The sequence below is a fragment of the Gorilla gorilla genome, chromosome 22 (genome assembly GCF_029281585.2).
Source record: "Gorilla gorilla gorilla isolate KB3781 chromosome 22, NHGRI_mGorGor1-v2.1_pri, whole genome shotgun sequence".
NCBI classification, from domain to species: domain Eukaryota; kingdom Metazoa; phylum Chordata; class Mammalia; order Primates; family Hominidae; genus Gorilla; species Gorilla gorilla.
This window is the reverse complement of record NC_073246.2, coordinates 35,903,956-35,915,538: the sequence shown is the minus strand read 5'-3', so window position 1 is coordinate 35,915,538 and position 11,583 is coordinate 35,903,956.

Below are 11,583 nucleotides of genomic sequence, written 5' to 3'. Positions count from 1 at the left end.
ATCTTGGTTGCTTCTAAATTTTGGCAATGAAAAATAAAGCTACTATAAACATGAACACAAATTTTCAGCTCCTTTGGGTAAGTACCAATGAGTGTCATTGCTGGACCACATGGCAAGAATATGTTTAGTTTTGTAAGAAACTGCCAAACTGTCTTCCAAAGTGACACTGCCATGTTGCATTCCTGCCAGCAGTCAATGATAGTTCCAGTTACTCCACATCATCATAAGCATTTGGTGTTGTCAGGGTTTTGGATACTTTTTTTTTTTTTTGGAGACAGAGTCTTACTCTGTCACTCAGGCTGGAGTATAGTGGTGCAATCTCAGCTCACTGCAACCTCTGTCTCCCCGGTCCAAGCAATTCTCTTGCCTCAGCCTCCCGAGGAGCTGGGATTACAGATGTGCACCACCACACCTGGCTAATTTTTGTATTTCTAGTAGAGATGGGGTTTCACCATGTTGACCAGGCTGGTCTCGAACTCCTGACCTCAAGTGATCTGCTCACCTCGGCCTCCATTCAACAACTATTTACTGCAAACCTACTTAATGGCATATGCAAGAGAAAGTCAGTCTCTACCTCAAAGTCCTTAGAGTTTCAAATGTCTTTAGGATTCCAATGGAAAGTTGTGGATAATCCTGCAGCCTTTGGATCAATTGTTCTTGATATGGTTTGGCTGTGTCCCCACCCAAAGCTCATCTTGAATTGCAGCTCCCATAATTCCCACATGTTATGGGAGGGACCCAGTGGGAGATAATTGAATCACAGGGGTGGTTCCCCAATACTGTTCTCGTGATAGTGAGTAAGTCGCACGAGATCTGATGATTTTATAAGGGGTTTCCCCTTTCGCTTGGCTCCCATTTTCCTCTTGCCTGCTGCCATGTAAGACATGCCTTTTGCCTTCCACCATGATTATGAGGCCTCCCCAGCCATGTGGAACTGTGAGTCCATTAAATCTCTTTTTCTTTATAAATTACCCAGTCTCAGGTAGGTCTCTATCAGCAGTGTGAAAACGGACTAATACAGTTCTTAAACTTTAGCTGGCATCCTAGTCACTCACCTGGAGTGTTTATTAAAACATAGATTGCAGTGGGCAGGAAAGAGGAGTGATGCCCAGCCCCAGAGTTCCTAATTAAGTAGATCTGGGATGGAACCCAAGAAGTTGTATTTCTAACAAGTTCCCAGGTGACACTGCTGCTGCTGGTCCTGGGACCACACTTTGAGAATCACTGGCCTAGATGCTTCTCAAGTGAAGGAAAAACACCAATGGGGATAGTCAAGCCCTCCCTCGGGTATCGGAAAAACCAATGGAAAAGCCATTCTATCTCAGGGCTGTAGGGCTGCCCCTCACCTAGTGTGTTAGGAAAGTTCATGACATCCATGCTTTGCCTGCTCCATAAAGAAGCTCTCAACCCTCTCTGAAGCAGCTCAGTTTAAGTCCTGTTTTCTTTCCAGAACAGAAAGCCCTGTGTTAAGCATATTTTCACCCTCTGAGGGAGCAGCTCTGTGGTTGGGTACCCTAGCAAGAGGACCCCTGCTTAATGTCAAGCAGGTTTTGATGGCAGAAACTATGCTAATGCATTTTGATGAGCACAAATTGTGACGACTGCATTTTGTTTTTGTAGCAGATGCCATAGCTCCTGGTACTAGAGCTTGTGTTGAGCCACCAAATGCTAGGTGACCCCTAGGTCCTGATTGCTGACGGTTTACTTCTCAAGAGAAATGTCTTCCGCAGGACAGACCTGTCTTTGACCCCAGGCATCAGCTCACTCCACAGCTACTTCCTTGACTCTGCCTTTACCACCCGTGTTAATTATATCCTCTTCTCCAACTCTGTCCTAGGAATCAGCTGGTACTCCAAAGTTAATTATACCCCAAGAGGAACACTGACTGTTGTCACCGTTTTGCTCACCAGCATTTGCTGTGCCTGGCTCTGCAGACACTGGGCTGGACATTCCACAAGTCTTCCCTTTCATCTTCACCAGGGCTTCTGGAGGGGCTTCCTTTTAGCATCACTGCCCCCCATTTAAGGATGAGGAAACTGAGGTTCAGTGCAGTTAAGACACTTGTTCCAGATCACATGGCTACTAAGTGGCAGAGCTAGGATTCAAACTCGGGTCAGCCTTATATTACAGACTCTGGAAGGGTAGATCTGAGCAGAGCTACCAAGACATGGACCTTGAGGATAGGAGATAAAGTCCAGAATCAGAAGCAAAGTCTCTTTCCACCTTTAAACACTCTGTAAGCTCTATTCATAGCTTGCAGGCAGCCCTCTTCTCGGACCATGGAGTAATAGAGTTACTTGCACCCCATTTTTCTTGCCTGCCCCAGAGTCTTGCCCAAAATCGGGACCCAGAAAATGTGTATATTTAGTAAATGAATGGATAGATTAAAAGTGGCCAGGCTGCCGCCAGGCACGGTGGCTCACACCTGTAATACCAGAACTTCAGGAAGCTGAGATGGGAGGATGGCTTAAGCTCAGGAGTTCAAGACCAGCCTGGGCAACATGGAGAAACCCTGTCTCTACAAAAAATATATATATAAATTAGCCAGGTGTAGTGGTACGCACTTGTGGTCCCAGCTACTCAGGAGGCTGAAGTGGAAGAATGGCTTGATCCCAGGAGGTGGACGTTGTGGTGAGGCGAGATAGCACCACCACGCTCCAGCTTGGGCAACAGAGCGAAATCTTGTTTCAAAAAAAAAAGAAAAAAGCGGGGGGGGGGGGCAGGTTGGACACATTTAGCACCTAGATCTTGGTTTCTAAAATGATTCTTCAGCAATGGCTTATCCAGGGCTCCCCGGAAAAGTGGCTGATTCTAAGACTGGGGCATTTTGTAGTGCCAAAGTAATGACGTGCTAAACAACTAAGCATACCAAAAAACCACAATGATGGGGAGTGTGTCAAATGAACAAAAGAGCCAACTGAAAGAACTCCTACTGACCAAAGCAGGGACCATTTAAGCAAAAACAAATAAATAAAGTACTATTGAATGATAGCCCCAAATAGAAAATAAGTATTCATGAGTCCAATACTAATATAAATAAATGACCAAATATTTAAATAATAAATCGGAAACAATAGACCAATCTCCAGTGCAGAGGAATTCCAAATAAATCATGTAGATATTTGCTCCTCAAAAAAGTAGAGCATCACTCAAAATGACTTCCTTCCAGCCAGGTGTGGTGGCTCATGCCTATAATCCGAGCACTTTGGGAGGCCGAGGCAGGCAGATCACCTGAGGTCAGGAGTTTGAGACCAGCCTGGACAACATGGTGAAACCCTGTCTCTACTAAAAATACAGAAATTAACTGGGCATGGTGGCAGGTACCTGTAATCCCAGCTACTCAGGAGGCTGAGGCAGCAGAATTGCTTGAACCCAGGAGGCAGAGGTTGCAGTGAGCCGAGATCATAACACTGCACTCCAGCCTGGGCAACAGAACGAGACTCTGTCTCAAAAAAAAAGGCTTCCTTCCGAACAGTACAGCATGGAAGGGATGGAGGAAGAGGAGCTTTGCACTAGATAAGTCTGACGGGCACTACCTCAGCCAGGTCATCAAGGTCAACATCAACAGTGATGAATCTTGTAGGTGTTATGTGGTATGGCCTTCTTAGTGGCTGTCAAAGGCCTTCCAGTTGCATTTCTAACCCCCATTCCTTGACATGATTTACTGAAAACGACACTTCACCTCTCTGGTCTTCCCATAACTCCATAACCCCAGTCTAATCAACAGAAAAACATCAAACAAATCTCATCTCTGCATTCTAACAAATAGGTGACAGTGTTCCTTGGAACTGTCAAGGTCACCAAAGACCAAGAAAGTCTGAGAAACTGTCACAACCAAAAGGAGCCTAAAGAGGCATGATTAAATGTAATGTGGTGTCCCCAGTGGGATCCTAAAACAGAAAACAGTACATAAACGATATTAGGAAAACCTGAAGAAAATAAGAATGAAGTGTGGACTTTAGTTAATAATAATGTATCTGGCTCATTAATTGTGACAAATGTACTCTACTTACATAAGATGTTAATAACAGGAAACAATGGACGTGAGGCCTATGGGAACTCTCTCTACTATGCTTTGAATTTTTCTGTAAATCAAAAATTGCTTTGAAATTAAATTTTTATTTTTTTATTTTATATTTTTATATTTTTATTTTTTTTAAAGGCCAGATCATACCATTAAGTAAGTGACATTCCAGATTGATTATTGTCTGTATTGGTGGGGGAGGCAGTATAGAAAATGGAAAACAAAGCTATTTACGGTTCTCAACATGAGCTGTGTTTCCATAACAGATGCATTTTATAGATGGATTGTTATTCTAATAATAAGTACTATATTTTCTTGACTATATTAGGTCATTATATCCTCTAAAGAGTATAAGTTAGTACAACTCTCCATAGGCAGAGGCTCTTCCTTGAGAAGAATCAATAGGAGTTCATGAAGAGTCTTCAACTCAGTTTCCCAAGAACATCCTAGAGGAGAATTAACGAAAGGTGTGGCCCTCTTAGTGGCCGTCAAAGGCCTTCCAGTTGCATTTCTAACCCCCAACAGAACCACAGCACTGCCCCAGGTAGTCAAGCACGGTGGTTTCTGATAAAGGTCTGCCCGTGACTTATCTGTGGTTTTCTTAACTTTCAATTTTTATTTTTTTAATTTTTAAATTATTTATTTATTTATTTATTTATTTATTGAGACAAAGTCTCCCTCTGTCACCCAGCCTGGAGTACAGTGGCATAATCACAGTTCACAGCAGCCTCCAACTCCTGGGCTCAAGGGATCCTCCCACCTCAGCCTCCCAAGTATCTGGGGCCACAGGTGCACGCCACCACACCCAGTGATATATCTGTGTTTTAAAGGTCATGGATTATCACCCTCAAGCAATAAAATGGTTCAGATGAAAGCATGCCATGAAGTAGGTGCGTGAGGTGATGGCCAGAATTCCACTAGTTCAATGACTCCCACCTTCGTCAGCCAGGAGTCAGTCCTGCCGTATTCCTTACGGACCACTGAGCCAGTCAGATCCAGTGCTTCTTCCCCTGTGCTGGTCGGTGGGGCTGACCCATGCAGATGGTGTTTTCCTGGCTTCCAGGTGAGTTTGGCTAAGCGGGGCATTGTCAGGAGATTAAGAGTGGGAAGAAAGGAGAAGCCAGAGGATCTCTCCCCTTCTCTCTCTACCTCACCAGGTATCTCAGCCATTCCTGCAGATCCCATGTGACTCCATTTCTTCCCAGACATGCCCACCGTGGGTGCTGAGTAACCCAGCTCCTGGCTCTGGCAACCTCCCCTCCTTTTGACTCGAAAGCCTAGAAACATAGTGGCTTCCTGCTTTTACCAACTTCTGGGTTCCTCCACTGCCCTTTGTTTGGCCTCTCAGAACTTTTATCACCTACTGAACCAATTCTTTGTAGTAAATGAAACCGCCTTTGCAAAACTATGATGGAGACAGTGAAAGAGATCTAACTTAATCGACTCCATCTTGCTTCTAACCTTCAAGCTGTCCTTGTTCATTCCTGGGTGTAGGCTGAATGAACTTTGGGAGAAACTCAGTTTAAGGTTTATAGTTTAAAACAAAGATGATAACACCCCTTTCTCAAAGCAGACCTCCTCCTTGCCTGGGGACTAGACTGCCTTTGTAGGACTAACATTAGCCACAAGATTAGAAAATATGATTTAGGAGTCATGCAGCTGGAGCTTACAAGATTCTGGAGCTTACAAGATTCTGACCCTCCCTAAACCGCTCCTAAAATCAGTGCTTGAGATATTTTGCAGACCCTGCACTTGATGGATCAGCTGGCACCATCCAGATTGATAAACTGGCTCATCGGATCTTGTGGCCCCTGCCCAGGTACTGACTCAGTGCAAAAAGATAGCTTTGACTCCCTATGATTTCATCTGTGACCAATCAGCACTCCTGGTTCACCGGCCTCCCACGCCCCCACTCACCAAGATGTCCTTAAAAGCTCTGCTCCACGAATGCTTGGAGAGACTGATTTGAGTAATAATAAAACTCTGGTATCCCGCATAGCTGACTCTGCGTGAATCACTCTTTCTCTATTGCAATTCCCCTGTCTTGACAAATAGGCTCTGTCTAGGCAGCTGGCTAGGAGAACCCCTTGGGCAGTTACATAAATACCGTCTGTTGGCCAAAGCGGTGGTTCATGCCTGTAACCTCAACACTTTGTGAGGCCGAGATGGAAGGATCACCTGAGCCCAGGAGTTCAAGACCAGGCTGGGCAACATAGCAATATCCTCCTTAAAAAATAAAATAAAAATTAGCCATGTGTGGTGGTGCCTGCCTGTAATCCCAGCTACTCAGGAGGCTGAGGCAGGAGGAGCACCCGAACCCAAGACTTTAAGGCTGCAGTGAGCTGTGATTATGCCACTGCATTCCAACCTGGAGGACAGAGCAAGACCCTATCTCTAAGTAAATACATTAAATTAAATTAAATACTCTCTGTTTCACCTGAGACATAGCAGAATGTTTTCTAATACCCTCTTTTAAAATACTTAGAGTAGATTTCAATTTCCTTGTTAAACTCTGCTGTCTTTTTTTTTTTTTTTTTTTTGAGACGGAGTCTTGCTCTATCTCCCAGGCTGGAGTGCAATGTCACAATCTTGGCTCACTGCAACCTCCACCTCCCAGGTTCAAGCGATTCTCCCACCTCAGCTTCCCAAGCAGGTTGGGATTACAGGTACCCGTCATCACGCCTGGCTAATTTTTGTATTTTTCTAGAGATGGGGTTTCACCATGTTGGCCAGGCTGGTCTTGAACTCCTGACCTCAGGTGATCTGCCCATCTCGGCCTCCCAAAGTGCTGGGATTACAGGTGTGAGCCACCGTGCCTGGCCTCTGCAATGTCTTAAGACCTGATTTTTTTTCATTCCCCTGCACACACACACAAACACACACACACACACACACACACACACACATTTTGAAAGCACTTTGCAATTGTCTTCCTGATTTCACGTCATAGTAGTTAATGTTGCTTAGGAACATGGGAGTTGAACAAGGTGGACCTTACCACTATGATTGAGCCAGGAAGTTGTAAGAGGACCTGGGAGAATGATCTAGAGGCATAGATGAACTCTAAATGAACTTCTGGCCTAACAACCACAGAAAAATCATTAGATGCATCTCCTCTAAAACTAACAAAAGTTTTGGCTACACACTTTTAAACTCTCTATGGTCACAGAATGAAGGAAGCAACATTTTCCTTTGGGTACTATGATGTCTCAGCGGGGTCACCCTGATATTTCTAGATTTACCAGGCAAACTAAAAAGAGACCCCGTTATGGATAAAAGATTCCATTGTTCATAAGAAGAAACATGTTGTGACTTTGGTTTAGCACTGGCATCTTCATAGGGTCCTGTTGACTTTATATTGTCCCTGGATGGAACAGTTTTGGGGATTTTAGAGAAGCATTTTGTAGTGATTTAGGAATATTTGGAATATTTAGGAATATTTGGTTAAAGGTCCATTTGTTACTGGGCGGGTGGCTCATTTGCTTTCATTGCTGTCTAATGTAATAGACTTCACCTAAGTTAACCAGATAACCATAAAGTTTTAAACTAGGAAGTTTAATTTGTCCTAAAATAAGCAATTTAGATCCACCCAAATTTGTGAGAAGATGAACAAAGCTCTATTCAACTCTTGCTGTGTAGATCTAACGTCAGTGTCCTTTAGGCAGCAAATGTCGTTCTAGATTTGTATACAGTGTAAATTCTGAAAACCACATACTTTGAGGACCAGGACACTCAGACTCTCTTAGGTGATACTGTGTGCATGAATTCACATGTGAATACACAAGTACATATGAATCCTGTTCTGTAAGATGCTGAACAGTAAGTTCCACTGAATTGCTTTCTTATCACTCAAAAACTGTTTGGCTTCAAAGAAATGAGATATTCAACCAAATGATTTTATTGCTTTTCTTTTGCTTTTATCAACATGTTGCAATCACATGTAATTGAAGGACAAATTCTTCCCCAGAAGATACACAGAAGCAACTTCTTAGAAATACTATTCTTGGGCAGATAATGACACATAACTGCAAAAGGACGAGATACACGTATCAATCTGCAAAAGCAAAGGCTTAAAGTAGCCCTGTCTTTTGTGGTTCAAAGTTTCACTACCACAGACACACAATTAAATAAGTTCACATGGATGTGAGCAAAAGAAACCAATCTTATTGTCCATCACAGTTTGCTTTAATGGCTTTAAAATATATGAAGGGGGCCAGGTGTGGTGGCTCACGCCTGTAATCCCAGCCCTTTGGGAGGCTGAGGTGGGCAGATCACTTGAGGTCAGGAGTTCAAGACCAGCCTGGCCAACATGGTGAAATCCCATCTCTACTAAAAATACAAAAATTAGCTGGGTGTGGTGGCTCATGCCTGTAATCCCAGCTACTGAGGAGGCTGAGACAAGAGAATGGCTTGAACCCAGGAGGCAGAGGTTGCAGTGAGCCAAGATAGTGCCATTGCACTCCAGCCTGGGAGACAGAGCAAGACTCCATCTCAAAAACAAACAAACAACAACAATTTTATATATATATATATATATATATGGTTTTTTACATCCAATGGCTCACAAACTTTGGGGTATATCAGGATTTCCTGGAGCTTGGTACAATGAAAATTCTTAGCTCTAGTTCCCATGTATTTGGTAGGTGGTTTGGTCAGAAATTTGTAATTGAAACACGTCCCCTGATTCTGATGTAGGAGGGTCTCCAGACCATGCTTTGAGAAATGCTGGATGACACACTACTCAGGAGAAGACAGAGCCCCAACCCTAATATATAATATATTTTTACCTTAAAGCAAATGTTATTTTTAATTGGACAGGTGCCACCAGTTCTACAGTAGTTGGGTTCACTGCTTGAGGGCAGACATCCTACCACAGGGAAAAAATGTTTCTTTTTGTTCATTTGTTCATTTGTTTTTGTTTCTGAGATGGAGTCTTGCTCTGTTGCTGAGGCTGGGGTGCAGTGGTTCAATCTTGGCTCACTGCAGCCAAGATCGGATCAATTGATTCCCCAGCCTTAGCCTCCTGAGTAGCTGGGATTACAGGTGCCCACCACCACACTCACTGCAACCTCCGCCTCCCGGGTTCAAGCAATTCTCCTGCCTCAGCCTCCCGAGTAGCTGGGATTACAGGTGATGCCTGGCGAATTTTTGTATTTGTGGGTAGAGATGGGAGTTTCACCATGTTGGCCAGGCTGGTCTCGAACTCCTGACCTCAGGTGATCCGCCCGCCTCAGCCTCCCAAAGTGCTGAGATTACAGGCGTAAGCCACCATGCCCAGCCAAAAAAATGTTTCTTATTTGGTCAATACACAGAAGCCCCTCAATACCTTTGCTTGTGTTAAACTCTTGGGGGACATCTGAAGCACATCTTGCACTTTTATTCCGGGTGCTCTTTTCCAAGGAGGGAAAGGTCATTTGAAGAACAAATCACTTGCCTGTCTCAGCCAGGGTCCCTGAGGAGATCCAGCCAGTGTTTTTCAGAGCCTGGCACTCTGCCCAGGGCTTAGAGGCACCTTTTGACTTGGTGCTCTGGACAAGATTTGACAATCTGGGCCAAATCTGGAATGGGTTTCCGAAAGCCAATATTGGAGCACTTGCGATTGAGACCTGCCAAATAATGTGTCAGGAATGTCCAGTTCCTTTCCCATGCAGAGTGGCAGTGTTTAATGAAAAAACACAGCTCCGAAAAGTGAGATGTTTTGTGCATTATCCATATTCATTAAAACTGGAACCCAACCCCAGAAAATACAGATGCCTTCTGTCATCAACACCTCACCTTTTTTCCTGTGGTTACTTAATACAAATGTCACAGAAGCTATTCTATAAGGACATGTCACATGGCAGCATCTGCAGGCCAGTGTCCCCTTTCTTCTTGTCCAGCCTGATGCTAGGCAGTGGGAGGGGAGGTATGGGGGTGGTGAATTAAACAAAATCTTTAAAAACAAGACTCTGGCTCTGACTTCCACTGCACAGATTACCAAGCGGATAGGCATTTTATTTTGCTAAATGAAAGGGCTAGTTTATATCTTCCCTGGATCATTTTCTAACCTAACTGCAGTGGAAACATTCTCAGAAAGAAAGGCTTTCTTGTTTGTTTGCCCTTTATATAGCCACTGGTCATCCCACTTGGAGAATTTGGGCAGTGACCTGCTGCTTCTGCTTGGGGCCAGGCCAGCTAGCAAACTCTTCTATGAGTTGGCCAACACAGCGTTTTGTCAGATGATCACAGCCAGCTCAGAAGCCCTCAGTGGCACCATGTTGAAAGGTAGACCACATTTCAAGCCCATCTTTGGTGGATGGAAATGGCTCATCTCACTGGCTCCTCTAGGCAGGGAACCACATCCGACCCAAATTGTCTACATTCCACAGACTGGTCTTTTTGTATGTTTGGGGTTTTGTTCTTTCTGTCAAGCACATAGCAGGAATTTTCCTCTGGAAGGAAGCCATGAAAAGATGGCTTCCCCAAAACGGTAGGAAATCCCTGTAGGATGGTTAATTTTAATGTGTCAACTTGACTGGGCTAAGGGATGCCTAGATAGCTGGTAAAAGATTATTCCTGGGTGTGTCTATGAGGGCGTTTCTGGAAAAGATTAGCATTTGAATTGGTCGGCTGAGCAAAGAAGAGAGCCCTCAGCAGTGTGTGTAGGCCTCATCCCATCCATTGAGGGCCTGAATAGAACACAATGGCAGAGGGAGGGTGAATTTGTTTTCTAATCTTCAACTGGGACATTCATTTTTTCCTGCCCTTGAACTTTGGAGCTCCTGGTTCTCGAGGCTTTAGAGTCTGGAACTGACACCAGTATCCTCCCACCACCTCCATTCCCAGGACTGAATTACACCACCAGCTTTCCTGGGTCTCCAGCTTTCAGATGGTAGATCAGATTGTGGGACTTCTCAGCCTCCATAATCATGTGAGCCAGTTCTGACGATGGATTGACTGACTGATTGACAGACAGAGAGACAGATAGATAGAGAATGGACAGACAGATAAATAGTTGATGGATGACAGATGATAGATTGATAGTTAATAAATAGATGATTAATAGATAAATAGATGCTAGATAGATAGATAATAGATGGCAAACAAATAGTTGATAGATGAGAGATGATAGTTGATAAATAGATGATGAATAGATAGATGATAGATTAGATGATAGATAGATGATAGATAGATAGATAGATAGATAGATAGATAGATAGATAGATAGATAGGAGAGAGAGAGAGAGATGACAGGCAGATAGATCCTATTAGTTCTGTTTCTCTGGAAACCCCTGATTAATACACCCTGCAACTGGTCCCTAGTAAGATCTTCTCTTGCAACCAAACCCCACCGTTTGCTTCTCACAAAATAAAGATAAGGCAATGGGGCTTAGCCAGCGTCCGCCTCTCCTGAGATCTGACAAAGCCCGAGTGCTAATTTTCCCCCTTTCCTCACTTTCTCGTTCCTCCCCTGGCTGTGGTTTGGTGGCAGAAGCAGACCTACACTGCAAAGCATTTGAATCTCAGTTCTTCTTCTAAACCAGTTAGCAAGTTTCTAAGCCATTCTGGGCCTCCTTTCC